This window comes from Carassius gibelio, chromosome B15 (assembly GCF_023724105.1).
Source record: "Carassius gibelio isolate Cgi1373 ecotype wild population from Czech Republic chromosome B15, carGib1.2-hapl.c, whole genome shotgun sequence".
Lineage (NCBI taxonomy): Eukaryota > Metazoa > Chordata > Actinopteri > Cypriniformes > Cyprinidae > Carassius > Carassius gibelio.
In genome coordinates, this window is record NC_068410.1 from 20,073,546 (window position 1) to 20,082,541 (window position 8,996).

Here is an 8,996-nt window from a genome sequence, read left to right on the forward strand (position 1 = left end):
TTAGCAGAACTTCACTTGCGTTAGCATTCCCATTGACTCCCATTCATTTTGGCGTCACTTTGACAGCGAATTTACATCTGAGGCGTTTAAAGACTCCGTTTGTCCATTATTTATTTCTAAAGATACACGACAATGTATAAAGGGCTCCATTACCTTCTGTGTTACATTATGGCCCCGTATAAACAGTTTTTGTAAAAAATAGGCTAACGATTGCGTCATAACCACTCTTCTCTCTGTCGCATTACCGTACAGACAGGAGGAGAAGCTCGCAGGCAATTAACTTAATATGGCGTACTGGCGTTACATTGTAAAATACTATACAAAATAATTAATCAGAATACTTACTCCTGCTCACTCACGCCAAAGAACTCCCCGCTCAAGCTCGCCGTCTCTGCAAGATTAACGATGCCAGTTTGCACGCACAGCCACTTAGAAGATTTACATCTGTCAGACAGGTTGCTGACGTCGTCAAGCATCGTTTGAGTCTGCGCGTCAGAAACGGTGCTAAAAACGCTAAAAATGGGCTTCACTTGTCTCAATTGAGTTCCAATGGGGTCGCTGTGTCCATTTCTTTTACTGTCTATGATTTTTCCACACTCAGTGTCCTTGAGCAAGGCACTGAACCCCCGGGCGCTGGATATAGCTGCCCACTGCTCCAGGTGTGTGTTCACTTCTCACTGCTGTGTGTGTGTGCTCTTGGATGGGTTAAATGCAGAGCACCAATTCGTAGTATGGGTTACCATATTTGGCAAATGTCACAACTTATTATTATTTTTTTTTTCAAAACAATGCTTTGAATTAACTTTTTCGTTGTTTCATGAATTGTTTCGTGTGTCTTAGTTGTTTTACCATTTCAATTTAACTGAAAATATAATTGAAGTTTCCACGGTGACAGCTTAACCTGTATAATGCAACAATTTGCCCTTTTCATACGATGTGTGCTCGGTGTCACTTTTTCTGGGCAATAATGATTTAAATGGGTCCTATTATGCTCTTTTACAAAGTCTTGATTGTGTTTTGGGGGTGCACTGGATCAGGCTCTCATACTAGGTTGTTCGAATGTCATATTTTACATTATAACAACACCTCTCTCCCCAGTCCGGCATGAACGGCTGGAATAGTACCTGTATAAAAATGAAGGCCCGCCTGATGAAATACGGATGTAAATGTCCCTTCAGTCTGAGGCTTATTCATTTAACTTTTGATGTGAAAAGTCTTTTAACCTTTTACAAAAATAGAACCTTTTTATTTTAAAAACAAACAAGCAAGCCCTGTCCAGATTTAAAAAGTAACGTAACGCATTACTTTCCATAAAAAGTGACTAAGTAACGTAATTAGTCACTTTTTTATGGAGTAACGCAATATTTTAATGCATTACTTTTAAAAGTAACTTTCCCCAACACTGAAAAAGCATAATAGCACCCCTTTAAAGGTTTACCTTTTGAAAGGTACTGCACAGTGACAGCTTTTGTATCTTTTTTATACTGTATTAATGTAATTGTGAAATCGTATCTTACAGTCAAGCAAACATTTCATTAGAATATAAAAAGTGCAACATTAGTCTCGGCCTCTGATGTCACTGGAGTTCCAAAAATCATGTGAAACATTGAAAGTTTGCGGCATAGGATCTTTACAATTTGTCAGAGAGTTTGTGCTGCCTCGAAAACGTGATTGGTTGTTTGACATGTCAAGTCAGTGTGTCTGTTATGTAATCGTAGTTACACTGGTTTGAATGTCAGGGTCGTGAAATGCACCCGCTAACTTTAATCACCCATTGTGTGTAAATGGCTCAAATCCAAACGTCACACACCTACACTACTTAAATACAAGTAATCTGCAAGCCTTCCAAGAACTGGGCCTTTCTAAAGAGGACAATCCCTACTATTCATAAAGACAGTTACCTTAAGAGACACGCTAACTGGCCATTTAACCATTCAGACTACTATTTTACTTTTTCAAATAATGCATAGTGAAATCAGTGTTTAATTAACTGTGAATCGGAAGTTTGTGTGGCAGCATTTGGTTCTTATTGGCACTTATGGAGTTAGAAGAACAAAATGATGTCTAAAAACTAGTGCTGGGCAACGATTAATCGCGATTAATTGTATGAAAAATAAAATTAATTGTGTACATAATATATGGGTGTGTACTGTGTATATTTGAAGACACACACATACAGTATATATTAAAAAAATATTCACATGTATGAATATTTTTATATTATACAAACCTGATTCCAAAAAAGTTGGGAAACTGTACAAATTGTGATTAAAAAAGTAATATAAATCTAATATTTTATTCCCAATAGAATATCTATAACATATCAAATGTTGAAAGTGAGAACTTTTTGAAAGGTCATGCCAAATATTGGCTCTTTTTGGATTTCATGAGAGCTATACATTCCAAAAAAGTTGGGACAGGTAGCAATAAAAGGCTGGAAAAGTTAAATGTACATATAAGGAACAGCTGGAGGACCAATTTGCAACTTAGGTTAATTGGCAACATGATTGAGTATAAAAAGAGCCTCTCAGAGTGTCAGTGTCTCTCAGAAGTCAAGATGGGCAGAGGATCACCAATTCCCCCAATGCTGCGACGAAAATAGTGGAGCATTATCAGAAAGGAAAGGAAATTTGCAAAGAGTTTGAAGTTATCATCATCTACAGTCCATAATATCATCCAAAGATTCAGAGAATCTGGAACAATCTCTGTGTGTAAGGGTCATGGCCAGAAAACCATACTGGATGCCCGTTGTAACGCTGAGTCAGGGGCGTTATGATCCATAAGCAGCTTTATTTCAATAATCAACAGAGTAAACAGAAACAGGTCAATCAGGGGCGTTAGATACCACGTAGACAAATCAGAATCATAAACCTTGACAGAGCGTAGAATCAGGGCTGGCGGCTGGCAGGCAGAGACGAGAGAACAAGGCAGAGGTCGGTAAGGCAGGCGGCAGAGAATCAGAGTCCAATAAGCAGTCCAGGTCATACACGGGGGATCAAACAGTGGGAAAACGCTTGGTAATGTCTGCATGGGCAAAACAAGACTTCGCGTTTGAGAGAACAGGGCAAGTTCATTAAATAGGGGATGGAGATGAGCGACACCTGTGCAGATAATCAGCCCCAGGTACGGGGTGTTATGGGAAATGGAGTTTTGAAGGAGGTTAATACTCGGGTGACGGTTCCCTCTGGTAGTGATCGGAGGGAGCCACAGAGGTTGTGTTTGTGACAGAGCCCTCCCCCTGCGAGCGGCTCCTGACGCGATGAGGTGATCGTCGCCGGGGTCTTCCTCGGGGTCTAGGAGCGGGTCTGTCTGGGTGATCTCGATGGAAGTCCGTGATGAGAGTGGGGTCCAGTATGTCATCAGCATTGACCCAGGACCTTTCCTCCGGACCGTACCCCTCCCAATCGACCAGATACTGTAGGACTCGGCCCCGGCGACGTGAATTCAGGATTTTGTGTACCTGATAGGCCTCCTGGCAATCGATGATGAGGGGAGGCGCTCTCTGGTCACCAGCCTCCTCTAGGTTCTCCGCTCCTCTCGGTCCACCAGCGGGCTTGAGCAAGGAAACATGAAAAGTGGGTGAGATACGGAAATGAGATGGAAGAGATAGTCTAAATGATACTGGGGTGATTTGACGGAGGATTTTGAAAGGGCCCACGTACCTGGGACTAAGTTTCTTGGATGGTAGTCTGAGGCGAAGATCCCGTGTGGACAGCCAGACCCATTGTCCGGGCTGGTAATCCGGATGAGCTCTGCGGTGTCGATTGGCCTGATTTCTGGTCCGACGAACTGCTCGGAGAAGGTGAACATGAGCGCTGTCCCAGGTCTCCTCACAGCGTCTCAGCCAAGCATCAACTGCAGGTAATTTGGATAGTTCGCCAGACCATGGGAAGAGAGGAGGTTGAAATCCTAGGATGCACTGGAAGGGAGTCATGCCAGTGGAAGGTTTTTGAAGGGAGTTTTGTGCGTACTCGGCCCAGAGAAGAAAGCGGCTCCAATCATTTTGATTCTGGTTGCAGTAGGATCGAAGGAAACGGGAGAGTTCTTGGTTCAGACGTTCGACCTGTCCGTTGGATTGTGGGTGGTAACCTGATGTGAGACTAACATTGATGCCCAACTGTTGGCAGAATGCCGACCATACTCTGGAGGTAAATTGGGGACCCCTATCGGAGACAATGTCCTCCGGGAGGCCATAGAACCGGAACACATTCTCACAAAGTGCCTCTGCTGTTTCGAAGGCAGTCGGGAGTTTGGGTAATGGGATGAATCGGCAGGCTTTGGAGAAGCGGTCGATCACAGATAGAATTGTGGTTTTGCCCTGCGAGAAAGGCAGATCAGTAACAAAGTCGATGGCTATGTGGGACCAAGGACGTTGAGGAACGGGTAACGGGTGAAGAAGACCCAGCGGGTAATTGATGGGATGATTTGTTGGTGTTGCAAGTGATACAGTTTCTAACGTAATTGATGGTGTCTGCTTGCATTGAGGGCCACCAGAAGCGGTTAGATAGGAGCTGGACGGTGGCGGTTATACCGGGGTGTCCTGAGCTTGGGGTAGAGTGGACCTGATGTAGTACTCGTTGTCTCAGTGTTTGAGGGACGAATGTGCGATTCTGGGGAGTCTCCGGAGGTGGAGGTTCGATGCGTTGGGCCTCAATGATCTCAGTCATAATGTCCCATTGGATGGGTCCAAGAATGATCGTGGGAGGAATGATGGGTTCGTGGTCTGGAGTTTGGTTGTTGGTTTCGTAGAGACGAGAGAGTGCATCTGCTTTGGTATTCTGGGAACCCGGACGATAAGTGACTTGAAAATTAAATCTTGTGAAGAAGAGCGACCACCTGGCTTGTCTGTGATTCAAGCGTTTGGCTGACCGGAGGTATTCAAGGTTGCGGTGATCCGTAAGGACTGTGAAGGTGTGTTTAGCCCCCTCTAGCCAGTGCCTCCATTCCTCGAATGCTGCTTTCATAGCAAGGAGCTCGCGATCTCCAACATCATAATTCCTCTCGGCTGCGTTTAGTTTCCGAGAATAAAAGGCACATGGGTATAATTTTGGTGGATCTCCCTGACGTTGTGAGAGTACAGCCCCGAGACCTGAACTTGAAGCGTCTACTTCCACAATGAATTCCTGCTCTGGATCAGGATGATGTAAGATGGGCGCTGTGGTGAATCTATCCTTGAGGGCCTGGAAGGCGTTGAGGGCGGCGGAGGACCAGTGGAGACGCTGAGAGCCCTTCTTAACCATAGAAGTCATTGGTGCTGCGATGGAGCTGAAGTCGCGGATGAACCTTCTATAGAAGTTAGCGAAACCCAGGAAGCGTTGTAGTTCTTTGAGAGTCTGGGGTAGGGGCCAGTTGACTACAGCGCGAACCTTCCCCTCCTCCATGGCTACTCCTCCAGCGCTGATAACATAACCCAGGAAGGAGATAGTCTGCTTGTGGAATTCACATTTCTCCAGTTTAGCATACAGTTGGTGCTGGATTGGGCGTTGGAGGACGGCTTTGACCTGTTTCACATGTTCTGTATACGTTTCGGAGTAGATGAGGATATCGTCTATGTAGACTATGACCCAACGATTCAACATATCCCTGAATACGTCGTTCACAAAGGCTTGGAACACGGAAGGACTGTTGGAAAGGCCGAACGGCATGACCTGGTATTCGTAGTGCCCAGTGGTGGTTGAAAAGGCCGTCTTCCACTCATCCCCTTCTCGAATTCGGATCAGGTTGTAGGCGCTTCGGAGGTCCAACTTCGTGAAGTACTTTGCTCGGCGTAGTTGCTCTAGAGCCGCTGGGACGAGTGGCAAGGGATATCGGTACTTCACCGTAACGTCGTTGAGGCCGCGGTAATCTATACAAGGGCGGAGTCCTCCGTCCTTGTTCTTCACGAAGAAGAATCCTGCAGAAGCTGGTGAAGTTGAAGGTCGAATGAATCCCTTGGCTAATTCCTCCTCGATATACTCCTTCATGGCTGTGGCTTCGGGTTGAGATAACGGAAACACTCGGCCCTTGGGTGGTTGAGCGCCTGGCATCAGCTCAATGGCGCAATCGCCTGGTCGATGAGGAGGTAGTTGCGCAGCCTTGGTTTTACTGAAAGCCTCCTGGAGATCGTCATACTCTTGAGGCAGTTGAGAGGCCGATGAGGAAGTATGAGTGATCGTGGGTCGGGTGCAGGAATGGAGACAATGTTGTTTGCAGTAATCTGACCATTGTGATATCTGTTTCTTGGACCAGGAGATGATTGGATTGTGTTTTTCCAGCCAGGGCAGTCCCAAGATGATGGGGTTATAAGGAGATTGGAAGCTGTAGAGGTGGATCTTTTCAGAATGGAGGGCCCCGACGGTGAGTTCTAACTCCTCAGTGATGGTTTGGATGCGACCGGAGCCCAGCGGACGCCCATCTAGGGCTGCCACTGCCAAGTGAGAGGTACATGGAATACAAGGGATGTTATGAGTCTCCATGAAAGTGGTATCAATAAAATTTCCTGCAGCTCCGGAATCAATCAATGCCCTCACCTCGATGCTAATTCCCTTAACATATAACATGACTGGTATTTCTAACATAGAAGAAGGTCTAGAAGGATAACTCACCGCAGCTGAATGTCGCGGCGGTCGAGTGGGGCATGAAGCCCGTAGATGTCCAGCCAAGCCACAGTATAAACACAGGTTGTGCTGTCGCCTGTGTGACTTTTCCTCCTCGCTTAATCGGGTAACTCCGATTTGCATGGGTTCTGGATCCGGGCTTGAGCTGTTGACTGGGGTGAGTGATGAAGTTCGGTATCGGGGCCGACGTGCCCGAATCAGATTGTCTATCTTGATGGACAGATCGATGAGTTGTTCGAGGGTTTTGCCCTCATCTCGGCAGGCTAGTTCGGTCTGCAGCTCAGCATCCAGTCCCCTCCTGAAGTGCAGGCGTAAAGGGTCGTCTGGCCAGCCAGTTTGTGCAGCCAGGGTGTGGAATGAGAGGGCATAATCTGCGGCCGATCTTCCTCCTTGACGGAGTGCGATAAGCTGTTCGCCAACCTCCTTTCCTCCCGCGGGATGTTCGAAAACCTCTCTGAATCGGAGCAGAAATGCTGAAAAGGTGGTGAAAACTGATCGATCACCGTTCCAGATGGCTGTGGCCCACTCTAGTGCTCTCCCCATGAGCAAAGAGCACACAAACGAAATTCGGCTGTCCTCTGTGGGATATAACGAGGGCTGCTGGTTAACAAACATCGAACATTGTAACAGGAACCCCTTGCATCTGGCAGGTGATCCATCGAACTTTTCTGGGAACGCCAAGCGCGGGCTTACTGAAGCGGGAGGTGTGGTCACGGCGGCGGCCATTTGCTGTGGTTGAGGTGCTGCTGGAATATTTCCCTCTGGGGTTTGCAGGCGGAGTGATTGGAGGGTTCGGATCATTTCTTCGGTGAGAGAGGTGAGTCGATTCAGCTGCTGCTGATGGGCTGTCAGCGCCGCGGCTTGAGCGGATACTTCTGCCGTGATCTGGAAAAAAGCCGCTGGATCAATATCTGGCGAAGTCTTCTGTAACGCTGAGTCAGGGGCGTTATGATCCATAAGCAGCTTTATTTCAATAATCAACAGAGTAAACAGAAACATGTCAATCAGGGGCGTTAGATACCACGTAGACAAATCAGAATCATAAACCTTGACAGAGCGTAGAATAAGGGCTGGCGGCTGGCAGGCAGAGACGAGAGAACAAGGCAGAGGTCGGTAAGGCAGGCGGCAGAGAATCAGAGTCCAATAAGCAGTCCAGGTCATACACGGGGGATCAAACAGTGGGAAAACGCTTGGTAATGTCTGCATGGGCAAAACAAGACTTCGCGTTTGAGAGAACAGGGCGAGTTCATTAAATAGGGGATGGAGATGAGCGACACCTGTGCAGGTAATCAGCCCCAGGTACGGGGTGTTATGGGAAATGGAGTTTTGAAGGAGGTTAATACTCGGGTGACGGTTCCCTCTGGTGGTGATCGGAGGGAGCCACAGAGGTTGTGTTTGTGACACCCATGATCTTCGGGCCCTTAGATGGCACTGCATCACATACAGGAATGATACTGTAATGGAAACACAACATGGGCTCAGGAATACTTCCAGAAAACATTGTCTGTGAACACAATCCACTGTGCCATTCACCGTTGCCGGCTAAAACTCTATAGGTCAAAAAAGAAGCCAAATCTGAACATGATCCAGAAGCGCAGTGTTTTCTCTGGACCAAGGCTCATTTAAAATGGACTATGGCAAAGTGGAAAACTTTTCTGTGGTCAGACGAATCAAAATTTGAAGTTCTTTTTGTAAAACTGGGACGCCATGTCATCCGGACTAAAGAGGACAAGGACAACCCAAGATGTTATCAGCGCTCAGTTCAGAAGCCTGCATCTGATGGTATGGGGTTGCATGAGTGAGTGTGACATGGGCAGCTTACACATCTGGAAAAGCAATAAAGAGGAAGATGTGACAGAGAAGACCTAAGACACCTGAGCAACTAGAAGCCTGTATTAGACAAGAATGGGACAACATTCCTATTCCTAAACTTGAGCAACTTGTATCCACAGTCCCCTGACGTTTGCAGACTGTTGTAAAAAGAAAAGGGGATCCCACACAGTGGTAAACATGGCCCAACTTTTTTGGAATCGGGTTTGTATATAAATATATTGAATATATAAACATTAGATATTTTTTTCTAGATATACACAGTACATGCATGTGTGTGTATTTATATATACATAACAAAAATGCACAGTAAACATCCCAGCAAGGTTCATTGACAGTATTGTACATGACAATTAAATCCGTCCTGTCTGTATGCTCATTATGAAACACTGTGTAGTTCACCAAGTGCATGTGTGGACACTAATCCAGATACATCACGAAGTAGGGATTACACGCAAGTAGGGAAAGACAGAACACTGTCTGGGGATGAGTGAACATAAATAGATTAGCCAATCAGAACTCAGCAAAGGCTTGGCAAACGTAATAAACACACCCAGAATTCATTAGACT